This window comes from Bos grunniens, chromosome X (assembly GCF_055505025.1).
Source record: "Bos grunniens cultivar Pamir isolate PY7600 chromosome X, Bosgru_T2T1.0, whole genome shotgun sequence".
In the NCBI taxonomy this organism is placed as follows: Eukaryota; Metazoa; Chordata; class Mammalia; order Artiodactyla; family Bovidae; genus Bos; species Bos grunniens.
In genome coordinates this window covers 38,404,951-38,431,612 of record NC_141194.1, presented here as the reverse complement: position 1 = coordinate 38,431,612, position 26,662 = coordinate 38,404,951, and the positions used below count along the sequence as shown (strand labels likewise).

The 26,662-nt window shown below is 48.2% G+C and overlaps 1 long non-coding RNA gene across 3 annotated transcripts in view; it reads left to right on the top strand.

Annotated features, from left to right (window-relative positions):
• LOC147340167 (uncharacterized) overlaps nt 1–2,597 on the top strand; it is a 42,237-nt gene extending 39,640 nt beyond the window's left edge. For 2 of the 3 annotated variants that reach the window (XR_015159556.1, XR_015159554.1), the window contains 2 exons: nt 1,123–1,308; nt 2,348–2,597. This is a non-coding gene — a long non-coding RNA (uncharacterized LOC147340167). The remainder of the gene's footprint in view (nt 1–1,122; nt 1,309–2,347) is intronic. The other variant, XR_015159555.1, reaches the window with a different exon arrangement.
• Nucleotides 2,598–26,662: the final 24,065 nt, after the last annotated feature.

Genomic DNA, 26,662 nt, shown 5'->3' with positions numbered 1-26,662 from the left:
AGGGTCTCTGATACGGTCACAGTTGGAAAGGGGCTGGAACTAGAATGGCGGGAGTGGGGGTGTTATGCAGCCATTTCTCTCTTTGCCTATGACCTGAGGACCTCTCCACATGGTCTTTCAGTCTGGTTTACTTCAGGCTTCCTTCCAGCATGGTGGCCCTCAGTCTATTGAGGCATGGTAGGTCAGGGTCCCAAGCCTGGGTGTTCCATGGACCCAGGCAGAAGCTATATCATCTTCAATGACCTATTCTTGGAAATCACCTGGGGTCACTTTCACCAGAGTTCAGTTTAAGGCAAGGGAACATAGACCTCACCTTTCCATGGAAGGAGCGGTGGCCAAGTCACCAAGAAGAATGAGCCATCTTTGGAAAATGCAGTCTGCCACAGATGGGGTATGGCAAGGGTTCCAGGAGAGTGTGTTAGCCCTATAGAGCTTGGGTACCTGGGGACCTGAGAGGACTGCTCAGTGAAATGTCAGCTGGAGACTTGCCTGGGTGGTGAGGGCTGGAGGGCATTGAAGGAAGGAGTCCCAAGGGATGGGAGGAGGGGCTGAGTGGCAGCCGTGCAGGGGAGATGGCAAAGCCAGTGACCCAGACGTCCCAAATCAGTGGGCCAAGAGAAGCTGAGCTCAGACTCTGCTTTGGAGAAGGGGAGGGGCTAAGAGTGGGGGTCAGACCCAGAATGGCCAGTTGGCATTGAGAATGCTCACTCCCCTTGCAAGGGGCACTGGGGAAAGGGCTTTGAGGAGGACAAGCAGGCTCTGGAATTCTGTGTTTGCCTGAGTTGGCACGGTGTCTCCCCTGGCTGGTCCCCTGCCACCAGCACCCCCAGGCAGACAGAAACACACCCGTCTCAGGGTAGAGGTTGGGGGGGAGGCAGGGATGTGGATTGAGGGGCTGCATCCCAAATCCCCGCCTGGGAGCACATGGCCCCCAGCCAGGCCTACATGAGAAATTGATTACCCGGCCGACTTGACCGCTTAAGGCCTCGACAAGCGGAGAGCCGCATCCATAAAGTGCTGCCCCCCACGCCGAGCACCTCGGCGGCCTCTGGTTGAAGGTAAGTCCATCCATAAGCCTGCCGTCACTCTGGGCTTAATGTATATGATTTCTGGCATTTACAGCAGCACAGCTCTGAACGCTGGAGTGGCAATTGCTCATGGCACATCTGAACAGTGCCGGCTCCCGGGCCAACAAGCTCCCCGACAACGCTGGCCTCCCTGGACTCTCTCCACCGCTCACCCTGCTGCTAAGGAGGAGATTTCTGAGATGGAGACTGTGTGCTCTGTGGGCTTTGACTCCATGTGTAGGTGCTGATGCTGGGTCTCTTTGAGCCCCTGAGCTGGGGGGCGGGGGGAAGCTGGAGGTGGGGGCGATGGGCTGAGGTGGGGGTTAGTCCTCAGGACCCTAAGGACTTTTTAGGATGTTGGGACCCTTGCCTTTGATTCAGGTGAGTCACCATGGTGCAGCCTTGTCCCTAGGCTGGAGGGGTTGGGGGGCAGTCACCATCCTCAGTTCTGGGGCTGCTCACTTCCACCTGAGCCCCTGAGACCATGTCCAGCCTCTTTCTATGCCCCCTCACTCTCTCTCCTCTGTTCTGTTTCTCAGAATCTCCTTTTTCTGTTTCTGTGCCTCCTACTTTCATCATCTCTCTGGGTCTCTCTCCTTTCTGTCTCTCCGTGTCTCGACTTCAACCTGTGTCCCCAAATATCTCAGCCTCTCTGCTTTTGTGTCTCTTACTTTCTTTCTCTCACTCCTTCTCCCTGTCTCTCTCTGTTTCTATTTCCACCTATCTCTGTCTTGCTGTCTCTCTTTACCTCTCCCTCCACCCCAATTTCTCTCCGTTTTTTTCAGTTTCTCTCCTGCATCCTGTGGCAAGCAAGAGCAGACTATGGAGCCAGTGAGCCCAGCACAGCATTTCTTTTCTTCACCCTGCACCTCCCTCAGCCCTGTCCGCCTCCCTGCCTGCCCAGTCCTTCCAGCCTAGCAGTGAGCAAGGGCTACAGTCAGATGTGGCGGCCCCGCCTCCGGGGCACACAAGCTATGTTTATCGCATTTAGCTCCAGGTCTGCTGGCTGGGTGCTTTAGCTCTCCGAGCAGGGTGGAGACATGTGCACACATGAGTGCATCCCAGAAGCAAGGCCATTCCCCTTCCCAGGAACCTTGTTCTTTCCTCCTGGGTTCTTTAATTATTTGACTTGAGAGCATTCATGTCTATCCATGGGAGGCAAATACAACCCCCTTGATCCAGGTTTGGATGGTATGAAACTCATACATTATGCTTATTTACTCATCAGATCACCACAACAACCCTGTGAATTAATTACTATTATTATTCTCACTTTATAGATGGGGAAAACTGAGGCACAGAGAGATTGTCTCCCCAGGAGACACGGTGAATAGATGGCAGAGCAGGGATTTGTACCCAGGAAGATTCACTCCAGAGTTCAATACATAACCATCATGCTATGCCCAGTCTCCTCCGACACATGGTGGGAAATACATGGACGTGATCCCCATCCCCCAGAATCCGAAACACTGACTTTCATCCCTTCCCAAACACTCCATTTTTAAGAAATAAACTCTGAATGTCAACTCATACTGATTCTTGCAGTGGTTTTGATGTTTTTAAAAGCCCACATTTTACAGCTCTGGTCTTAAATTTACTACTTTTTGGGACAAATGCCAAATGGCACAGCAAAAAAAAAAAAAGAGAGAGAGAACCCTAAAGGAGAGAGGCCATACCTTCTCTGTAAGCCCAGCCCCTGAGAAAAACCTTTACCTTGTAGCTAACAACAGCAACAAAAGCTTCTGCTTCAATGGGCAAAGGGTAGGAACGCAGGTTGTGGTCAGTTTTCTTGGTAGCAGTAACCAGGCTGTGGACAAAAATTTCACTGGAGCATTTGTAAGCTTGAGGCTGCCTAACTGGCCAAATGCTGTCCGTCCACATTCTTTCTTTGCAAAGCAGTCAGAACCATGCAAATATGGTCATAGCACTGACCTGTTTTTTGCTGTTGTTGTTTTTCTTTATATATATACATATATATATATATGCATATACATACATACATATATACACACACACATATATATGTATATATATATATGCATATATATATGTATAGTTAACTTACAATATGCATAGCAAGGTGATTCAGTCATACATATACATACATATTATTTTTGAGATTATTTTCCATTATAGGTATTGACTGTAGTTCCCTATGCTATATAGTAAAACTTTGTTAGCACTGACCCCGGTAGCTTTGGTTAACTCTCAGGCTAAAAACTTGGGGTGGTTGCGCTGTACAGTCTAGACCCTGTGCACATTTTCAGACTCATCTTCCACCTCTGGCACTCCCCTGTGCCCAGCAAACTCCAGCCATGCTGGCCTCCCTGAACCTCAGACTCTCCTTCCGGAGACCCCAGGGTCTTTGCACATGCCATTCTCTCTCTTCAGAATATGCTCCTCCAATCCTCTTTGAGCCAGTTCAGTGGTTCTCATAGCGAGTTCCTGAGAACAGCAGCAGGAGCCTCTGCTCCAATGAAATTTTTGTTTCCAGCTTTGTTCTACCTGGAAATTTGCCAAACGAGCCGCGTTTCCTGTCCAAAGTCAGACAAGTCCTACAACTCCCAAGTGCCTCCAATGGGATCTGGTGTGAAAAGCTTTCCCCGGCCCCATGCCTAAGCAGGGATCACCACCTCCCGCCCCCTGAACAATGAAGAGATGAAATGTGCCCCTCCTCTCTCATTCAGGACATGCTGGAGAGCTGGTGGCCTGGCAGGCGGAGAGGAAGGCGAGAGGACCAAGAGAGAGGAAGGCGAGAGGACCAAGAGAGAGCAAGGTGAGTCGAGAGAGTGACTAAGTCACGTATAAGACAGCAAGTGCAGATGCATGAACTTCTGCTGCCTCTGGGAGAGGGGATGGTCTATGTGATAACCCAGTCCCTACGGATGTGTTGGATTCTTCCGTTTCTGTAGTAATCCAGTCACTGTGAGATCTTGCTGTATATCTCTCTCTTGCTGGACACCCCGAGTGAGCTGCCTTTACATAAGATTGCCCGAATGAGTTAAACACAAAACAGGAAGTATGGCACATCTTATGTCTTCATCTGAGTCACTGAAAAAAAATAATATTGCTTAGTAGAAGGCAAGTAATGGAGTTTGGCTTGCCACTGGAGACCTCCCTGAAGACTCACGTCAATGGATATCCATACTAGCGGACAGCTAGTGCTCACCGACATCCTGATTGTTTTCTTCTTGCCAGTCCCACGGCTAAATCTCATCTCCCAGAGCCTTGTTGCCAGATGGTCCCATGTGACTGAACCCTGGCTGGTGGAATGTGGGTGGAGATGCTGTACACCATTTCTAGTCCTGGCTAGCAACTATCTCCCCTGCAAGATTCTCTTATCTTTCCCTTCTCTGAAAGTCTTGAAGGCCAGAAATTACAGATGGCAGCATCATAAGATGGAAGAACCCATGTGTCCCAATGACTATGTGGGGCCAAAGCCCATCTTGCTGATTACATTGTGCTGGCGCTAGTGGTAAAGAACCCACTCGCCAATGCAGGAAGACATAAGAGATGCAAGTTCTATCCTTGGGTCGGGCAGACCCCCTGGAGAAGGAAATGGCAACCCACTCCAGTATTCTTGCTTGGAGAATCCCATGGACAGAGGAGCCTGGCATGCTGCAGTCCACAGGGTCACAAAGAGTCAAACACAACCGAAATGACTTGGCACACATGCATGCAAGTGATGCAAGCAGGCAATTTTGTTGCTTGAGTTACTGAGAGTTGGGGGATGTAATCTACCTTGACTGATACCAAAATGGGGACCAGGAGTGGAGTTTAAACCCACATAGGCATAAAGCTAATTAATCAGCTATAATTTAGCAAAATGTCCATAAGAATAATCTGTGAGATTTTGTAAAATGCCTTCTTACATCAAGAATCATTATGTGTATTATTTTTCCCTGTACTACTGAGTGATTTTCTCTGATTTATCTATAAAAAGATATACCATAAGTTTGGCCTGACTTGTGTATAATGAATCTTCGTGGGTTCTCAATGATCTTTCCTCCTTCCCTCCCTTCCTTCCTCTGCCTCCTTTTCTTTCATTTTTTTGCCAGGAATTAAAAAAAAAACACACCTCAAATGGTTGAAAAATTTTTTCCTAGGAATCATTCTCAATTTCATGGTTCTATAATTCCTCAAAAATCTACAGTTCTCTCTCTCTCTTTCTTTTTTTTGGAAAAGCAAGACATTTATTCTTTTTCACTAGATTTCAGCTTCCATGAATGTAGAAAAATATGTACTTTGACCACTTCACAGAAAATGCCAGAACCTTGTAACAGTTTAACTCCATTTACTCCCTCCTGCCAGAATAACTTACACTTACTGAGTGCCTGCTATGTGTCAATGTTCTAAGTACTGCATTTGTACTGACTCATTTAATCCTCACTGCAACCCTATGAAGCTGGTGATTTATTATTCCCATTCTTCAGCTGTGAACACTGAGGCACAGAGAGGTGAAGCAATCTCCCTGGAATGGGAGTGGTTCCCAGCTTACTGGTGGCAGAACTGGGATTCAAATCCCAGCAGCTTCTCCTGAGAGGCCACACGCTCAACCATCACCTTCTATGGTAGCCTTGGCAGATCTGTAGGCTGTGTTTGGTTTGTTTTGATTGTGTTTTTCCTCCTTTTCTAAATGTATCATCTCTACTTTCCCCTTGCCAGCAGTGTCCCAGTGAATAGAAAGAAGCATCCCAACCCAGTTGGATTCCAACACCAGGGTGGACAAGGAAACCCAGACCACCTGGCAATTTAAGCCATTCCCCCATCCTGTCCCTTTCTCCACCCTGCCTCCGGCAGGGAAGAAGCAGTCATCCTTAGCCCTGACATCAGTGAAGCCCACCAAAGCCAGTGTCTCCGACACCCACTCTCACTTGCTACCTGGTAACTTCCCCTAGAGCACTTGGGGGGCAAAGGAGAAGGAACACGCCTGCAATGTAATTAACACTATAACAACTTGTTTCCCCCTTGGAGAATTACACCATTAGCTGCTTCAATTGTGCATGAAATATAAATTACATTACTCGGAGGCATCATGTCGGAGCAGACGCGATGCTAAGTGACGAGGCTCTCCATCGTGCATCCCACTCCCTAGTCAGCAGGTCAAAAGGAACATGAGCCCCGAGGCCTAAAGCCAGCAGATCTGCCCCGTGATCTTCCTGGCTGTTCCAGCCTCAGAGGACCCTGGGTAGAGGAGAACCTTTCCAGGGCAGTCCAGGTAGCCAGACCCGAAGAGCATCATCCCCAGTTACTAGACACAAGCAGAAAAAAGTGGCTGCTTTCTTTTTCACTCTGTGTGTGTGAAGGCTAGTCTGGGGTATTAACCTGTCAGGCTGAGTGGGAAGCCAGTGAGCAAACGTACTTGAGAAGGGAGGGAGGTAATCCTTCATCAGTCAGATCCAAAGTTGTCCCCGGCATCCATTCATCCTGCTGTCCATCAATTTACCTGCTGAAAGGCTCCCAGACCCCACCTGGGCCAGGCCCATGCAGCTCCCTACTTCGTTTCAACGCCAACTGTCTGGCACTAACCTAAGCCAGCTTGAGACCCTCACTCTGTGTATCATTAAGGCTCTAGGTTGATAAGCTGCTGAGCAAGAGGGTGCAGGGTTTTGGCCTGTCATCCTTCTTTCAGGGACACTAAAGAACTTTCCAAATCCCAGTGTCACAGGAAGGGGTCTTTGCTTTGTCAGAAAAGACACGAGTTGATTTGTATCTGTTTCCATGTTGAGAGGGGGAAGGGACACTGGGTACCAATAGCTATGGCCACAGTTGTGTCTTTTATCTGAAGCCACCAGGCCTCTGATCCAGGGGCTCCAGTCCATCTCTTTCTTGGCGCCCTGGTGCCTGATCCACTGGGGAAAGTGGCGGGGCGGGGCTGGGGGGGCTGCCCCTGGGGTGCCATCGACAGCTGCTGGGTAGGCTGGGAGCCAGCCCCCCTCTCACCGGAGCCCCTGTTAGGGCAGGAAGTTTGGAAACCCAGTCTGAAGCTGCAGGAGAAATTTGGGAAAATATCGTGCAATTACCCTAATGACAGCTGTACAAATCACACAACTACCCCTCAAATCCCCTGCCGCCAAGCAGAGCCAAAAACAGGAAGAGCCAAAACCCACATATGGAGCCAGGGAGACCTCTGGAAGAGGTCCCTGCGGAGGGCCCGGGCTGGGGGAGGGGGAGCCAGAGCTGGAAAGGCTGCAGGGGCTCCGGTTCTGGCGGGGCAGGAGGGGACCACCTCGGGACCACCCTCTCTGGCACAAACCTGAGCCCCAGCCTGCAGAGGTCCTCCTGGCTGCCTTCTCTGCAAGCCTTCCGGCCCCATGCTCCCTCCCAGACCAGAGCTGTCCGGGAGACTCCGAACCGGGCCTCCAGGGAACGGGGTGACAGCTGTCAGCTCCTGGTATTTGTCTGGCTTGGGAAACCTCCTCCATCCTGTAAATCCAAATATTGTCTTGGACTTTGATCAAAACTCAGATCAAGTCTGTCCTCCTCCTTTTCTCATGGAGCCATCCCGGGCTCCCACAGCCCGGTCAGAAAACCGAAAAACACGCCACTGTGCTCTGCAGTCCCTCTCTTGATTCCTGGCTCCTTTAGAACCATCTGCTGGGAGCAATCACAGAACTGCCAGATGAGGGCTAGGGTTTCTGTTTCAGATATCTGTCTCTCTCCTTCTCTGGCTGCACCATAGTTCTAGGCACACAGTACGTGTTTCATCATACACCCACAGGACCCTGCCAAAGGGCTGTTCTCCAACCACCCGGTTTCAGTTCAGTTCACTCAGTCGTGTCCGACTCTTTGTGACCCCATGAACCGCAGCACGCCAGGCCTCCCTGTCCATCACTAACTTTTTTTGATTTGTCAGAGTCCACCCAAACCCATGTCCATCGAGTCGGTGATGCCATCCAACCATCTCATCCTCTGTCGTCCCCTTCTCCTCCTGCCCTCAATCTTTCCCAGCATCAGGGTCTTTCCCAATGAGTCAGTTCTTCCCATCAGGTGGCTAAAGTACTGGAGTTTCAGCTTCAACATCGGTCCTTCCAATGAACACCCAGGACTGATCGCCTTTAGAATGGACTGGTTGGATCTCCTTGCAGTCCAAGGGACTCTCAAGAGTTTTCTCCAACATCACAGTTCAAAAGCATCAATTCTTCGGTGCTCAGCTTTCTTCACAGTCCAACTCTCACATCCGTACATGACCACTGGAAAAACCATAGCCTTGACTAGATGGACCTTTGTTGACAAAATAATGTCTCTGCTTTTTAATATACTGTCTAGGTTGGTTATAACTTTCCTTCCAAGGAGTAAGCGTCTTTTAATTTCATGGTTGCACTCACCATCTGGAATGATTTTGGAGCCCAGAAAAATAAAGTCAGCCACTGTTTCCACTGTTTCCCCATCTATTTCCCATGAAGTGATGGGACCGGATGCCATGATCTTCGTTTTCTGAATGTTGAGCTTTAAGCCAACTTTTTCACTCTCCTCTTTCACTTTCATCAACAGGCTCTTTAGTTCTTCACTTTCTGCCATAAGGGTGATGTCATCTGCGTATCTGAGGTTATTGATATTTCTCCCAGCAATCTTGATTCCAGCTTGTGCTTCTTCCAGCCCAGCGTTTCTCATGATGTACTCTGCATATAAGTTAAATAAGCAGGGTGACAATATACAGCCTTGGCATACTCCTTTTCCTATTTGGAACCAGTCTGTTGTTCCATGTCCAGTTCTAACTGGACATCCGATTTCATGGGATGGAATTTGAGGTAGGTACTGATGGCTCCATTTTACAGATTGGGAAATTGAGACTGGAGAGGGAGCACAGAGTTAGCTCACAGTACTTGGGTGTCTACTGCGTACTCATGCCAGGCTCAGGTTAGGCATGGGTGTGCATGTGTGCATGCTAAGTTGCTTCAGTCATGTCTAACTCTTTGCAACCCCATGGACTGTAGCCTGCCAGGCTCCTCTGTCCATGGGATTCTCCAGGCAAGAATACTGGAGTGGGTTGCCATGCCCTCCTCCAGGGGATCTTCCTGACCCAAGGATCAAACCTGCATCTTTTAAGTCTCCCGCACTGACAGGCAGGTTCTTTACCACTAGTGCTACCTGGGAAGCCCCAGGATTTGGCACAGGGGATAACGAATATGAGGATGTCATCAATCTTGGCTCTGGGAGGGTGAAGGGCTTATTGCTCACTGAGAGGGTGGGAGGCTCCGTCTCTTTGCTTTGTGACCTGTAGATGACAGAGTTGCAGAGAAGTCCATCCCTGGGGCACATCCCATACAACTGAGTGAAAAGCAAAGACCAGAGAAGGAAGACTGCTCTGAACTCGTGGCTGGAAGGGCTGTCCCTTGCCTGTAGATTAGATGAGAACTGGAGGACCATTATGTGGTCTGGTGAGGGATCGAAGATGACTGATTTCTCGAGGACAATGTGGCTTCTAATGTAATTCGTGACAATTGTTGTAGTTAAGTCGCTAATTCATGACAATAGCTACCAGTTTTTGAAAGCTCACCCTGTGGCAGGCCTGGCGCTGCATCCTTTCCCACGTTATCTCTGCAGCAGAAAAGGGCGCTGATAACCACCGTGACCTGTTGCTGCCACGCTGCCCTAGGTTTCAATCCTGACTCTATCACCATATCCCAGCTGTGTGACCTTGGCTGAGTCATGGAACCTTCTCTGACTGTCTGAAGGAAGGGGATATAATTGTTCTTCTCTTATATTTTAGAACCCCTGTACTCAGAGTGTGGACTCCCCAGGTGGCACTAGTGGTAAAGAACCGCTTGCCAATGCAGGAGGCGTAAGAGATTTGGGTTAGATCCCTCAGTAGGAAAGATCCTTTGGAGGAGGGCATGGCAACCCACTCCAGTATTCTTGCCTGGAGAATCCCATGGACAGAGGAGCCTGGCAGGCTACAGTCCATAGGGTCACACAGAGTTGAACACGACTGAAGCAACTTCACACGTACGCACGCACTTCAAGTGCAGTCTGTGGAGCCGTGCATCTGCGTCCATCATTAGGTATGCAGAGTCTCCAGCCCTGTCCCAGGCCTGCTGAATCCAAATCTGCATATTTCCAAGATCCCCAGGGGGTTCACATGGATGCTATAAACACTGGCTGGAAACAGCACCTGGAGTGGAGTAAGTGCTTTAAGAGTTGACTGTGATGAGTGTTACCATTCTTTATCTGTCTACTCTTGCAGCATATCCATAGGGCAGGAAACCGAGACTCAGACAAGGTAGATATGCTGCCCCAGCTCCCAGCCCTCTGCGACCAGAACTGTGGGGCTTTCAGTGCTAAAAGCAACATGGCCTCAGGAAAACCAGTGCGTGTTCAATTCACATCATAGGTGCAGATAACTCCCAGTCTCTGGGGCAGAGCATCATCACAATAAGCATTTTTTAAAAATCGTGGTTACAAATACAAATATTAGAAAATGTACCACTTAAAGTGCATGATTCAGTGGCATTAAGTAGATTCATAATGTCCTGCAACCATCACCACTTTCTAGTTCCAGATGTTTCCCATGCCCCTGAATGGAAGCCCCATACCCATTAGCCATCATTCTCATTCTCCTCTCCTCCCTAGCCCTTGGCAACTACTAACTTACTTTCTGTCTATAGATTTGTCTATCCTGGACATTTCAAATAATAGAACGGACAGTATGTGGTCTTTTGTATCTGGCTTGTTTCACTTCACAAAGTGTTTTTAACACATTGTAGCATGTGTTGGAATTTCACTCCTTTTTATGATTGAATAATATTCCATTGTATGCAGAGACATTTTGCTTATTCATTCAACCTTTGATGGACATTTTGGCTCTTTCACCTTTGGCTATTGTGAATAATACTGCTATGAACATTGCTGTACAAGTATCTGTTCAAGTCCCTGCATTTAGTTCTTCAGGGTCTGTGCCCAGGAGCAGAATTGCTGGCTCATGTGGGAGTTCTGTGTTTAACTTGCTGAGAAAACAACACACATTAAGTCCCCCTGTGTGATGGGCACTGAGAAGACCCTTTGGATCCAGAGATGAACATCACCTGGACTCTGCCCTTGCCAGCATCCTTCCATAGTGAGTCATTGCCTGCCCAAGTGCCCCTCAGTCCCTTTGGTTGCTGGCCCAGGCTGGATAGCATCATTTTGCATTCTCCTGCTCTCTAGTCTCCTTTGGGGGAACTAGGGGCATATTTACTGTAGGATGAGCCAATTCCAGAGATTTGTGTTGCTCAGTTGTACCGAAGGAGCCTACAAGGGCTAAAGAAACTGAGTGGAGAGCTGGCGCCAGAGACAGAGAGTCAAGAGATGGAGAGAGGAAGACATGGGGTGAGGGGAGGGAGGGAGAGTCAATTTCTGGACCCATCCTTGGGAAAGGAGGAGTAACCTCGAAGTAAAAGGGTAAAATCCCTGTTTGCCCTCAAGTGGAGCTGCTGGGCTGCACCTGAGCCAAGGAGGCCAGGTCTGGTGGCAGAACTGAACTGCTAGGCATGGGAGGGTACTCAGTGCCTAGGTGGTCAGCATTCAGGGGCTTCCTATGTATTCTGAGCTAATTAACAGCCTTTGGTGATTTTCCAGATTCTTTCCCTGTGACCTCCACCCTGCCTCACTCCCACAATGGCAGGTGAAGGGTGTTGTGGGAGGTGGGAGGGTGGACCAGGAGAAACCTCCTACCCCAGGCTGCAGCACGGAGCAAGCTGGACTGTTTCACTCACCCAAGACCCTGGCGGCATGTGAATTGGGCTTTGTTGCTTTCCCCAGTTAAGCAGCCAAGACAGAACAAGAGAAGTGAGAGCAGAGAGAGGAAGGAGGAAAAGAAGAGAAAGAGAGAGCCTCTCCTGGAGGCAATAATGACTGGAAGGGCTACAAGTCCGGATACGGGGTGGCGGCCATGCAGATGCCACTGCTAAGGTTGGTGGGTAATGAACGAGGGGAGAGGGAAGAGCGTGAGGCCAGCAAAGGCCAGCCTCCAAGCTGTCTCGAATTAGGTTTCCACTCCCTGACACAGCTGAACAGGCTGTTTTTTTCTCTCTCCACTGTAAACACTCCAGCCTTCACCTCCACTGCACACTGAACCCCAAAGTGGGGCCCTTATCTGCCCACCCCTCCCACCAACCTGTCCCTGTTGCCATGGAAACTATCTGGGGTAAGGTGATCTCTCTCTACTTCCAACCTCCCTGCTTTCAGCACCAATCAATCAAACCCCCCAACCCCATCTCTCAGGGGGAGGTCCTAGGGGAGAGTGAGGAAGGAGAGAAATTAAACACAGGAAAAAAGAACAACAGTAAAGAAAAATGAACAAAGAGAGGGGGTGATGTAATTCCAGCTGTTGATCAATTCCTTTTGTCCCTCGGGCAACCACACCCTCCCTGTGCTTAACTCCTAAAGGAGGAAGGGACTCTCTGTGGGGGTTTTCCAGAGCCTCCAGCCTGGACCCAGGGCAGGCAGTATTTCTGGCCATGGAGACCTTCTGAGGATTTGTCTTCTAACTGTTCACACCCCTCCTCTGAAGGAAGGTCACTGGAATGACAAATCAGCCTGGTCATGGGTAATTAGAGGTGGGCTGGAGCTTACCTGCCAGAGTGAGCAAGGTCATAATGGGGTTGACCACTGAGAATTTATTTCCTGTGGCAGATTGTATTTTGCACAAATGGCTAAAACAATAGTTTCTGCCCTACACACTCTCCGGAAATGTTCTCTCACTCACATGCAAAGGAGGAATCTATGTCCCTTCCCCTAGAACTTGGGCAAGGCCTTATGGTGGCCTTTAAGAATATAGTAGGGCGGAAGTCAGGTTATGTGACTTCCGAGGCTGGGTCAGAAAAGGCAGTACAGTTTCAGCTTGCTTCTCTCTTGGGACACAACTCTCAAAACCTAGCCGCCATGTTGTAAGAAAGGGCACGCTCCATGGAGAGGCCACATGGAAAGGATCCTGACAACAGCCCCCAGCTAACAGCCAGCATCAATAGCTAGACAAGCAATGAGCACGCTTTTGAGATGACTCCAGCATTGGCCACCATGTGACAGAAACTACAACGAATCACCTGCCAAAGTCCAGGCAATCCCCAACTGATTGTTGCAGTTTTATGCTAATGGGGTGGCTTGTTTCACAGCAACAGAAAACTAAATTGAAGTCATACAATAGGATTTAGAAGTCTGGGTACTATGGCAAGATTTGCCACAACAAGCTCACTTCAGCATCTCAACTTATCTGCCTCTAAAACCTAAGAGATTTAATTGTTTTTCATGACCTGGTTGATGGGTGGTTTTGCACTGGGTACACAAAGCCATAATCAGTTCCTGGTCTGATCAGAAAATGCTGTGAGGGATGTAGGTGACAGTTACAAACCAAATGACGATTTTGTGCTCCTAAAGAAACCAGCATTCCATTGTCTTAGCTCATCTATGGATGTCAATCTTAACGTGCAGGTTGTCTATAGTTGGTTAGTTGAAAAACCAATGGACTATCTGCGAAGGTGAAAGTGTTAGTTGCTCAGTCGTGTCCCACTCTTTGTGACCCCACGGACTGTAGCCCGCCAGCCTCTTCTGTCCATGGAATTCTCCAGCAAGAATACTGGAGTGGGTTGCCATTCTCTTCTCCAGGAGATCTTCCTGACCCAGGGATCAAACTGGGTCTCCTACATTACAAGCAGATTCTTTCCTGTCTGAGCCACCAGGGAAGCCTGGACTATCTGCATGTTCTCTCAATATTTTCTTTTATGTGGGAATTATGGTCCAATTTTTACTTCTAACTGTGCACTGGCTCCCCTGTAGTTAGCTGTCACCCTGTTTTCTGCTCACAAAGTTCTTGAAAATTATATGCATCAGTGGTTTCAAACTTTAGCCTGCATCAGAGTCACATGGAGGGCTTATTAAAAACCAGATTCCTGGACTCCACCCTCAGAATTTCAGATTCAATAGGTCTGACTCAGCAAGGCCCAAGATTGTGTTTCTAACAAGCTTCCAGATGTTGCTGATGCTGCTGATCCGCAGACCATGCTTTGGTAGCACTGGTATATATTGGCACCTCCATTTGTCCTTCTATTCCTCTTTCAACCTGGTACAGTGTGCTTTCTCCCTCCACCAGGATTGTATAATAGTTGAACCCAGTGACTTCTGCTCACTCCTTACCCTCCTTTGGCATCTAGGTATCATTCAATGCCATTCACCACTTTCTCCTTGCAAACTTCCCTCTCCCTTGCTTCCTGCTACACATCTCTTATAGCTTGGAACCCATTTTATTGCTCTTCCTTACTCTCTTTTTCTTCGCCCAAGGTAGGCTGCAGTTCACGGGGTCGCTAAGAGTCGGACACGACTGAGCAACTTCACTTTCACTTTTCACTTTCATGCATTGGAGAAGGAAATGGCAACCTACACCAGTGTTCTTGCCTGGGGAATCCCAGGGACGGGGGAGCCTGGTGGGCTGCCGTCCATGGGGTTGCACAGGGTTGGACATGACTAAAGCGACTTAGCAGCAGCAGCAGCAGCAAAGTTTGACATGCTCTACTGTTCTCTTCTTGATCTTTTCTCAAACTCTACCTTCCTGCCAAGTTCCTACTATCATTGTCTGTCTACATACCAATACCTTCCAAATTTATAGCTCCAGATCCAGCCTCTTTCCTAGTTTCCAGACCCATATTTCTACCAGCCTACTTGAGTTGGGGATCCTGTATACATTCACCATGTCCAAAACCATCCTTTTATAATCCTCAGTAAAGCTGCTTTCCACCTTTTATCCCCTCAAAGCCAAATGATCATCAGATCCTAACTGGAAATGTTTCTCTAATCCCCATTCTCTACTCTCCTCTACTCTCCTTGCTCAGATCCCAGTAGCTCCTGCCTGGACCTTTGCCATGGCTTTCTAAGCTTTCCTGGGTGCCAGCCGATTTCCCTACCATTCCATTTGTCTTTACCATGACCAGTTAGATTTCTGACATAGAGATCAGATCACTGAAATCCCTGATTTAAAACAGTGGAATAACTCTCCGTGACTGTAGCAGACACTACCGGCACTCTGCCCTCTAATCTCTTCGCCATTTGCACAGACGTGGGCATCCAATGTGCCTTTCCTCCTGATGGCCTGTGACTCTTTGCTGAAGGACTACACTCAGGCTGCCACAGCCACTTCCTCTCTGCCGTGGAGCAAGGACAGCCCAACTTCCCAAAGAGGCAGCCCTGACTAGTGGGTGGGCATTTGTAAGTCACCACCGCCCCCCCTGCCCCGCTGTCATCTGGAGAGCTCTGTCCCCAGCGTTCCCTTGGAGGATTAGCTAAAGTTACCTTTGGGAGGGCTTGGCTTAGTATGGCCCCTTGTCTTGGCTTTTGCCCTTTTCCTACTTTCTTTCTAGCTCTTGCTGGTGACATCTCCTCATAAATCATTTTCCTAAGAAGCCTTGTCTCTGAGTCAGCTTCTGGGGACTTTGACCTAAGGCAAATATTTGAGGAGAAAAAACTCCCCTAAATTTGGAAATCAAAGCCCTTCAAAATCTGGCCTAACAATGTTTCTGGATTCATTGTTCCTAAGTTGTATGTGACATCAAGGACTAGCATTCTTGGAAAACGGTGTGATTCCAGACTCTCTGTGACTCCACCTATGTGCTACCCCTTGGGGGCATGTCAATCCAGCCCATCCTTGAAGGCTCAGCAAACATGGGAAAACTTTTGAAATCTGTCTTCTGGTGACACTGCCCCTGTTCCTTTCATCTTTGTCTTTTGTATGTTTCCCTGGTACAATACTTACAAAGTTAATATGAATGAGTTTGGTTCCCACATTCATATATGAACTTCCTCAGGCATGACCACATTTCATGAATTTAGGTATTCTCAGCGCCTTGTCGAGTCCTTGATCCTTAGTAAGTGCTTGTTAAGGGCTGAAGTCCTAACTATCAGGATCCCACAATGTGACTTTATTTGAAGATAGGGTCTTTGCAGATGTGGTCAAGTTGAGGTGGCGTTACTAGGGCAGGCCCTAATCCAATATGACTGGTGTCCTAACAAAAAGGGAAATGTGGACATAGGGAGAATGCCATGTGAAGATGAAGGGAGAGATTGGGGTGAATGCCTCGAGAAGCCCAGGAACACCAAAGATTGCCAACAAACCACCAGAAGCTAGAGGATAGGTACTGAACGAATTCTGCCTCACACCCTCAGAAGGAGCCAACCCTACCGACACCTTGATCTTGGACTTCTAGCCTCCAGAACTGTGAGACAGCATATTTCTGTTGTGGTAAGTCCCTCAATTTTTGGTACTTTGTTATGGCAGCACTGAGAAACGAATACTGTGCTCAGTGAATGCTTTTTGAATAAATGAATTTGAAGCCACGCTTTTTTTTTTTTAAGTCCTTACCATATGCCAGGCACTGTTCTAATCCCTACACAAATGTTAACTCCTTTAATTCTCATAATGCCACTGTGAGGCAAGTGTTATTATTATCCTCATTTTAGGGAGAAGACAATTTAAGCACAGAGAGGTTAAGTAACTTACCCAAGGTTGCAGAGCAACTGATAGTCAGAATTTGAAAGGCACTCTGGGGACTTCCTTGGTGGTCTAGCAGCTAAGAATCTTCCCTTCCAAAGCAGGGGACATGGGTTCAATCACTGATTGGGGAACTAAGATCCCACATGCCTCGGGACAACTAAGCCTGCATGCTGCAGCGAAGATCCCCTGTGCCTCAACTAAGACCTGATGCAGCCAAAAATAAATAAATATTTAAAAAAGAAAAGCAGTCTGATTCCAGATCCTTAGGGCTTTGCCACTGTGCTCCAGTGATTTAAGATTATTCTTGTAACAGCTGTTGCAAATGAGGTTGTCAGGATAGAGGGAGAAGCTTGGATAGAAAGGGTGAATGGCTGAGTTTCACTTGGGTGGTAAGTGGCAGAGGTGGAAATTGACCTCTTTTCTCTGATTCCTAATCTAGTCCCCCCTCTACAAAGTAAAAGGGATGGGCCTTGAGAGCATCTCATGATAAATACTCACATTTGAGAGTCATTGCCACTAGCCTGGGTACCAGCCAGTAAAAACGGGGCGGGTAGTTGTTGTCAGGGAGACCTGGCTCCCGGGGAGGGGGGATGCTCTGTGGCTGGTTATGGGCTAACAGTGGTCGTGTAAATTTTCATTCTCAGTGAGTGTAACTTCCATGACTGATGGTCATAGGTAGAATTGCTTGGGCTTTAGATTTGTGGACCTGATGCCCATAAACCACATTTTCATATAGAATACATGTCTGAGGAGAAGCGGGCATGTTTTAATCTCGTGAGTTACGGCGCTGCCTCCCTCTAAAACCTCTGAGGCAGCCTCCGATGAGTGAAGAGGTTGCTGTGACAAGGGAAAAAACCCACCCAATGCCTCCCAGCCTCCCTTCCCCACTCCCTCCTCAGAGACCAGCATTTATTTACTCTGTAGGAGGGGAGGATGTTCTAATCGGTTTTTAAGGGCTCTTGCTGCCTCGGAGTGGCAAGAAGAGGAGAGAGGTACACACGCAATTTGGGCCTCTTCAGTCATGATTCCCAATAGCTGTTGACAGCTGAGTGGTTCAGCAATGAGTTTGGTTGCAAAGGATGATGTTGGTGGTATGTGAGTGTGTGTGTGTGTGTGTGTGTGTACACTCAGGTGCACACATGAGTGCACGTGGGTGCATCTGTGCTTCTTCACAACCAAGTCGGCTCTGCTTTTTAGTGCTGGGTGCTTTCGTTTTGATCACGTGGGAGGCAAGAAGATGTTCTTGCTGGAGAATGTCCAGAAGGATGGGGCTTGCTGTAGGTGGTCGGTGCATCGGCCAACAAAGAGCACAAATCACAAGCCTCGTGCTGGGAGGGTGCGCCCTGGAGGCGTCTCCATGTTATTTGAGGCTGCTGTGGGTGCGAACCCTGGCAGGTGTGGATTTGAAGGGGCGGCTGATGGGTCCAGAACCAAGGGAACCAGAGGGGACCTGGGACAGACACACACAGATAGGCTCATGGGTGCTTGGCTGAAGACAGGGCTAGGTGCTAAGAGGTACCATACAAAAGGGCAGGACAGAAGCCAAGACTAGACATGTGCAGGTGATCAAGCAGTAAGAGATTAAAATAAACGGGGACCAGGCAATGGGGCTCTTAGACGCAACCTTGTTTACAAGGGGATGCCGGGAAAGCATGGAACCAGGCATACAGAATGCAAGGAGTCCCATGTCCATGGAAGGATTGTAATTGTTGTTGGGGAAACTTTTGTGGTTGCATTGACACTCATGATGCCTTAATCCTAAGGTCACCCCATCCTTTACTTGACTCCCAGGGCATCATTCTCACCTTTGCGGCACCCAGGGACTCACCCACATCCCTTCTCTTCTCTGCCTACACCCTTGCCCCACATGAGCTCATCCAGTCCGTCTTCTGTGCAGACATCCAAACTGGGACACCCAAGACCACGTCGAACTCAGCCACGCTCCCTTTCCCAGGGTTGGTTTCTAGGAGTACCTGTTATGGATGGAATGTTTGTGTCCCTCCCCCAACCAATTTGTATGCTGAAACCTAACCCCCAGTGTGATGGCAGTAGGAGGCAGGACCTTTGGGAGGTGATTAGGTCGTGAGGGTGGAGCTCTCATGAATGGATTTTGTGGTTTATAGAAGAGATCCCAGAGAATTCTCTTGCCCGTTCCACTGAGGACACCGTAAGAAGATGGACATCTTATGAACACATATCAGACATAGAATCTGTTAGTTCTTGACCTTGGACTTCCCCAGCTTCCAGAACTGGGAGCAATAAATGTCTATGGTCTGTTGTTTGTAAGTCAACCAGTATTTATTACAATTTACCCTTTGATTTCAGGTAAACAATGGATACGTTTTTAGTATGCCTTATGTGCTATCAGGGGTATAATTATACTGAAAAAATTGTGGTTTATCTGAAAATCAAATTTAACCTGGCATCCCGTATTCTATCTGGCACCCTGAACTGTGATTGGAAATAAGGGCGAACTAATTAGGCCGCTGGGAATGATTACCGAGGCCTGGATTATGTGTGTCTCTGGGCTGGAGAAGGCAGCTCTGCGAACCTTTAACCTTTAACCTCTGTAATCTGGGAATGGTTTGCATCCCATCATCCCGTTGGGCACTGTATACAGCTGACTGTGAGGACTGTGGGGGAGAAACGTGACCCTAAGAGGTTAAGGGGATGACCACGACCCCAGGATCTGTCCCCTGAGGTGAAAAGCCCCCCGGCCTTCGAGGCAGTGAGAGTAAGAAATTTCCCAGGTGGCGATAACAGGAGGAGCAGCAGCAGCAGCCACCATTGGCGGAAAGATCTGGGGCCTGCATGTCATCACAGAGCCAACAGTCGAAAGTGGAAAGTTTTAGTCACACTCTTTTCTTTGGCTGCCATCTGTGTGACAACGGGGAAGTTGTGCTGCAGAGGGGCCCAGCTGACCTGCCACTTCCCCACATAGCTGGGGCCCTGCTGGCCTGAGGTCCCACAGCTGCCAGTGAGCTAAGCTTGGGCCCTGACCACTGTAGATCACAGATACCATTGCATTTAATACAGTAACAAGTTGATGGGGGTAGGTAGAACCCCATTTGACAGATGAGGAAACTGAGGCCCACAAAGTCACACAGTCTGGAGGCAGCAGATCCAGCATCCAGACCCAGGCAGTGTGACAGCTGAGCTGTAGCTCTCAGTCACTAACACATGCCTCGGAACTGTTCAAACATGAAAGTGTTAGTTGCTCAATCGTGTCTGACTCTTTGCGATCCCATGGACTGAATGAAGCTCACCAGTCTCCTCTGTCCATGGGATTTCCCAGGCAAGAACACTGGAGTGGGTTGCCATTTCCTCCTCCAGGGGATCTTCCTGACCCAGGGATCGAACTGAGTCTCCTGCATTGCAGGCAGATTCTTTATCATCTGAGCCAACAGGGAAGCCAGAAGTGCTCAGAGAACCATCAAATAGGGTGTATAAAGGGCCCAACAGGAGTTCAATGCCAGATGGAGTCTGGAAGCATCCAATCTTGACACCATCATCCTTTTAGCATTCCTGTTATCCTGTGCCTTGAAATTAGCCATCCCAGGAGTGCTGCTGATGGCAGGGTGGCCAGGTTGGTCCAGCTTCTCACTGAGGACAACTGGGTGACTAAGATCGACTCTGCAATCCTCTGATCCTCACCATGACTGCAGCTACCCCTGTGCCTCCAACCTGCAGACCAAGAGTCCATGGCACAACCAGAAGTAGCTGCCAGGTCACTTGAAGACAAGTCCACAGCAGAAAAGGCATGGAGCAAATATACTAACTGCCATCACACAAGCTCCAGGCAGGAAAAAATCCCCCCTCTGCATTTCAGGGTTTATCAGAGCTGACCTGGGGTGCTGGCTTTGCTTTTTGTTTTTAATAGTGCTTGGGTAAGATCTGAGTTCAGATGCTATGCTGGGCAGCTAAAATAGGGTCCTCCAATATCTCCTCTCTATTTACAACCAGCCATACTGAAATCCTGACTTGGGGGTTCTGAGTTCCCTGTGTTCTGGGCAACATGGTGGAAAGGATGGGCTGGCCCCCTATAAGAGATTCTCCTGACACCCCATTCTGTTCCCTTGGTGGGCGGGTTCAGGCTGTCTCCCAGCTGCCAGTGTCTCCATATTTTAGCCCAATGGCTTTCTAGAAACTGTACCATCACCACCCTGCTGGTGTGCCCAAAGGAATTACCCCCACCCCAAAACACCCCTTCAATCAATGACGAATGGGAGTTAGTGTACAAATAGTGCAAATCCATGGAATGGCGGCGGGGATAACTCAGAGGTCCGTGTTCCACACCAGTGCTACTCAAAGTGTGATCCTCCGACCTGACTGGTGACAAGCAGAGAGAGAGCAGCCCTTGTTTAAGGACTTTTAGAGAAATTTGACATTGCTGTGATATTTGTGTTGTACTTTGCAGAACTATCTATCTACAAAGGGTTGATACCAACCCCCTAAAACCTGGCCTCGACTCTTGAGAAGCACTGGTCTTCTTTGCTAGTTTCCCCAATGGGATGAAGCCCCAGTTGCCTGCAGCGCCAATTGGCTTGATAACACATCCATTATTGGCTGCCTTCCCTTTGCCATCTCCCTTTTCTATCCAACCCCACCAGTGTTTCTTGCATTTCCCAAATAAATGACTTATTGCCACTCCTGTCTTTGTCTCAGGATTGGCTTCTGGGACCACCCAACTCAGGCACACTCCCTCAGATAAGGCAGCCCACATGGACATCTGCTGCTCAGGGCGTGCCCCTGGGAGCTCCTTGACACTTACCCCAAGGAGTTAAGTAGCCCATTAAGAATGACAAAGTTATCTGCCCACCTCTATGCATTTCCTCCTGCTTCCACGGCCAAGGCCAAGGTCATTGCCATCACTGCCCTTTGCTTCTGCAGAGTCACGCAGTCTGACCACGGCTGATGGAAGCCTCGCTTTCAGGCACTAGGCTACCAAGAATGGCTGATATTCTAACAGTGAACGCCCTCCACTTCACCCCCAAGGCTGGCTCTTCCAGAGCCAGGGCAGCCTTGAGAGAAAGGTCCGGGGCAGTAATTTCTAGGCCAGAATGGCAAGTCAGGAAAAACCTGTTCTTTTTTCTGAAGCCATCTCTGAGTGCACATGGAATGCTTTTGTTCAGAGTGCCCGGGTGCGGTCTTGTATGCCCCGAATCATTTCCATGTGGCTCAAGGCCTCCCTGGGCTCCAGCGCTCTGACTCCTCTGCCTGTTCGATGGCGTGCTCTTTCTGGGCCTTGCTCCTTATAGCTGTTTGTGGATTTCTCCATCTGCCTGCTCAGGCTGAAAGAGGCCCCGCCGTTCATAAAACCCTGCAGTTCTAAATCATCTCTCTCTTAACTCAGGTTCCCAGGACTCCAAGAGCCCAGAATTAAAAGCACCTTGAAATCTCATTTTTACTGCTCCATCTAGCAACTTCTTTCTGTATGGCTTTCTGGTGTGTCTGTGCAGACAATTCGGACATTCCTGTTGACCATCAGGCTTGGGTCAGCAGGTTGGTTGTGGGAATGTGCACCCTGGCACCTACGGAACATGTTCAGGTCTGGGGTTGAGGGTGGCTGGTATGAATGGGCACATGTTTAGAAATCCCTTGCCAAGGACTTCCCTGGTGGGCCAGGAGATAAGAATCCACCTGCAGATGCAGGGGACACGGGTTTGACCTCTAGTCTGGGAAGATCCCACATGCCACAGAGCAACTAAGCCTGTGTGCTCCAACTATTGAGCCCGACCTCTAGAACCCGTGAGCCACAGTTATTGAACCCGGGAGCCGAAACTACTGAAGCCCATGCACCTAGAGCCTGTGCCCACAGCAAGAGAAGCCGCTGCTATGAGAAGCCTGAACACTGCAATGAAGAGTGGCCCCCACTCACTGCAACTAGAGGAAGCCCGCACAAAGCAATGAAGACTCAGTGCAGTCCAAAATAAATAATTTAAAAAAAGATAGAAATCCCTCGAAGGGGTTGCAGGTGAGTCTAGCACCTTGTTGTAGATCATGGGCTGTAGCTATTTCAGACTGGCTGGGGAGAAGTCACTGCGATAAGGAAGAGCTACTGAAAGCCCAGCTAGGATGCTGGGGGGAGGCTGACTCTGCAGTTGAGTGTCTTAATTCAAACTCTGACTTTGCCTCTTGTTACCGGTTTGGTTCTGGCAAGTAATCTCATTTTTGTGGCTTCATGTTGTGAAAGGGTAATAATAATAGCACCTACGTTATGGGATTGTTTGGAGGATTTGATGAGTTAGTATGAATGAAATGTTATGCCTCATACTCTCAGCTATACTACTAGTACTAGTATGATGACTCCTCTACCACCCTGTGATTTTAAGTAGAATTCACAGAGAGAAAATAGTTAAAGTGGGCGGCAGTGATCAGAGAAGCCTTCCCGGAAGAGAAGGCTTGGGTTAAGTGTGGAAATATAGCAAAGAGAATATGAATTGTGGTCTGAGAGCAGACTGGCAGAATGTGTTTTCCAAAGGCAGCCAACAATATCTCCTGACCCACAGGCTCTTCCACAATATGACCTTAACACTCCTCTCACTGAGATGTGAGGTCTATGTACCTTCTTGAACATGGGATGGGAGGCTTGTGACTGCTGCAATCAATGGAGTACAGTGGCAGTGATACTGGGTGACTTCTGAGGTTGCATCATAAAAGGCAATGCAGGGACTTCGCTAGTGGTCAGGTGGCTAAGACTCTGCACTCCCAAAGCAGGGGGCCCAAGTTCAATACCTGGTCAGGGAACTAGATCCCACATGCTGCAACTAAGGGTTCACATGCCACAGCTAAAAATTCCACATGCTGCAACAAAAATCAAAGATCCCACATGCCACAATTAAGACTCGGCACAGCCAAATAAACAAATAAAAGTAAATACTAAAAAAATTCTTTAACAATGGCAATACAGCTTCTACCTTGTCACCAAATCACTTGTACTTGAAGCCCTGAGCTGGCATATAGAAAGTCTGACTACACTGAGGCTACCATGCTGTAAAGAAGCCAAATTAACTTGGTGTCTGGTAGGCGTCTGGTTGGAAGTCTTTGAGTCTTCCCAGCCCAAGTGCCAGCCAGGTGAGTGAAGGAAACTTCAGATGATTCCCAATTCCAGCCTCCAGCTGTAAGTCACCCCAAGGCTTTGAACTTTCCCGGCCGAGGCTTTTATATCCTGGAGCAGACACAAATCAATCCTCGCCATGCCCTGACTGAATTCCTGACCCACAGAATCCATGAACATAATAAAACAGGTGTTGTTTTAAGCTACTCAATTTGGAGCATTATGTTATGCAGCAGTACTACCTGGAGCAGGAGGTGGAAGGGCAACTCCAGGGGCAAAGGTCACAGTGACTTGCAGCTATACTAGCCATAGTCCAAGCGAATGCAATTCTTTTAAAAACTTAGTGGGTTTCCTGTGTATCAAGTTATAATGTACTCCATTAGACAAAAACTATATCCACAAATTTCTTTGAGATGGGCACATCTGTATTTTAGTCTAGAAGTCAGGACTATAGGATAGCATTCTCAAGACTCTTAGAAAACATTTGACTACATGTGATAGTCTGTAATGCACTGGATCAAGCCTTTTGAGATCTCAACTAAGGGTCTTGAGATTGTACCCTTGGTCTAATCTTACCCTGATCCCCCCTCCTACTGGCAGTCTGGATGCCAAGTATGACTTTGAGACCCTTGCCAGAAAAGACAAGCTGGAAGAAAAGCTGTTTTATATTTGAACCCAGCAAGTCCTGGCTTCTGTACATTTTTGTCTAAATTTCACTTGAAAATGGAATAGCTCTTTCTTTAGCACTTCTTTATTCTTCTGTGTTTTATTGCTATTCATCTGCTGTTTACATTGTTAGCGACTATGATAGAGAGTTTGGAGAAAGCAGAAACTAGAACGACATTGAAGCAAAAGGGAGTAACAGTGTTTAGTTAGGACCTATTAAATCCATATTGAATTGTGATACACAGGCCACATGCTTCCACATCATTTTTGATGGCTTGTTAAAAATCCACATCCCCAGGTCACTAGTCAGACCACGGAGTCAGAAGGGGCTATGAAGCAGCAATCTGCATTTTATCGGCATTCTTATGCCCACCACATGTGGAAAAAAATTGTCTACATCAGGCTCTGCAGGCATAGATTTTTTCCCCCATTCATGTCCAGGTTGTGGTCTAGATCTGATCTCTCTGCTTCTCCTTTTGCCTCTTGTATGGATCTGTGTTTGGGCAGTAAACAGATGACACGCTCAAAGAGGGTATGGATTTAATCATGAAACTGGTTACAGTGGTATTGGTAGGGTATGAAGACACCAAGTGTGGGACAGTATCTTTGGTTAAGCAATGGTTGGGAGCTGTTACCACTGCTAGGAAGGGCAGCTAGAAGTTATCTGAACTTGGAGAACCTCAGTGTCACTTGGCCTTTTCCCTCAAGAGTTCCTTTAATGTCCCTGGGTCATTCAGTGAGCAAAGCTTGTGATGGGGCTCCCGGGCTATGGAGTGGGGCCAGGTGGGGTTGAGGGGGCCCCAGGGGACTCTGAGGAGAAAGGCTGGCCCCAACTCTCCTCATCTCCTTTGCCACTGCCTTTTCAGGATTCTCCTGTCTTTGGCAGCCTTGGAGGCCCTCCTATCTAGGCAGGAAGAGGAGCCAATAAATAAATTCACACGAAGGTGCTAGAGAGTGATAACAGCTAATCCCTTCCAAGGGCAATTGCTCTTGGAAAAAAAAAGGTGATTTTGTTCAAAAGAAAGAGTGTCTCTTGCAAGAATACCACTCTTTGGTGCTGGCATGGGAGAAATTTACGGGCAGGGCTGCCTGAAACCCTTCAACTCAGCCCCTTCTTCTGCTTTCCTGAGTCTGATTTTAAGCTTGTTCCCCCAAAGGCTTTCATAATGCTTCTACTTATGGAAGCTTCATGAGGGAAGGGCTATTTCTGTGACTTTTGTTCGTTGATGTATTTCAAAGCCTGACACAGAGCAGTGCTCGCTATGTGTTTGATGAATGAATGAATGAATGAAATCTCTCTTCAGGAACCTGGCTCTTGTCTGAAGGGAGACCTGCTCAGTGTCTTGCCCTTCTGCTCCAGTCTTCCCTGTGGCCTGCCTGGGATTGAGCTGAAAAATGATTTTTCATATATGTCACCCTCATTATAATATCATCCCTCAGAGCGAAGCTCTCTGACCACCCCAAAGACCTGTATTTAATGTGATGAAAGGTGATTTAATGGAGTTGAGGAGAGAGAAGCAGAAAGCAGGCAGCCATTTCAGACAAGCGGAGCAGGCTATCCCTCCAAGGGGAAGAAAAAGAAAAGAAAAAGGGGGAAAAAATCCACACCTTCCCCCCAGAAGACACTGGACTAAGAAGACAGTTTGGTCAGCTCCATAAGAAGGCAAAAATGAAAGCCAGATAAACTCTGAACATCCCACCCTCCCCAGCAGCAGATAACTAACTTACCATTTATTTACCTTGGAGCTGATTATGTAGTGGGTTGAGGCAGGCAGGGAGATTTTATTGACATTTGGTCTCCCTTCACACATTTTTGCGACAGGCAGACTTCAGGGACTGAGCAGCAGGATATTAAAGGATTTGGAAAAGTTATCAAGGAATGGGACATATTTATCAAAGCCACAGTGATATTACAAAGCTGGGCTTCTGCTACACCTGGGTCTGTTATTTGATTAAAAAAATAATAATGGTTCATCCCCTAGCTGCCTTTTGCACCTGGGTGAATGCTGAGCGGTTCTACGGGACCACCTTGGGCCAGGCATTTGCTCATAAAGACCCTCTTTGGGTCTAGCAGAGAATGGTGGGTGATCGATCACGCTGGTTGCTGGGAGTGTGCGTCTGTGCCCATGCACGTGTACGTGTGATCACATCGTGTCTTCAGCAGGGAGCTCCTATGGGTGCACCACCTGACCTCCACAGGGCTGGAACCAATGTTCTCTGAGCATCTTTTCTTTCCAAAAGAAGACTATTCAGAGTTGGGAGACTGACTGAAGGGTAGGAGCAAAAGGAATCACGTGAAGTGTCACTGGCTGCTTCAACCACTACATTTCTGGTGAATAGCAATTATGTAATACAGAAACTCTCCAATTTCCAACAACCAGCAAGTAAGAATATACCACGAGTCACCTCTATTTA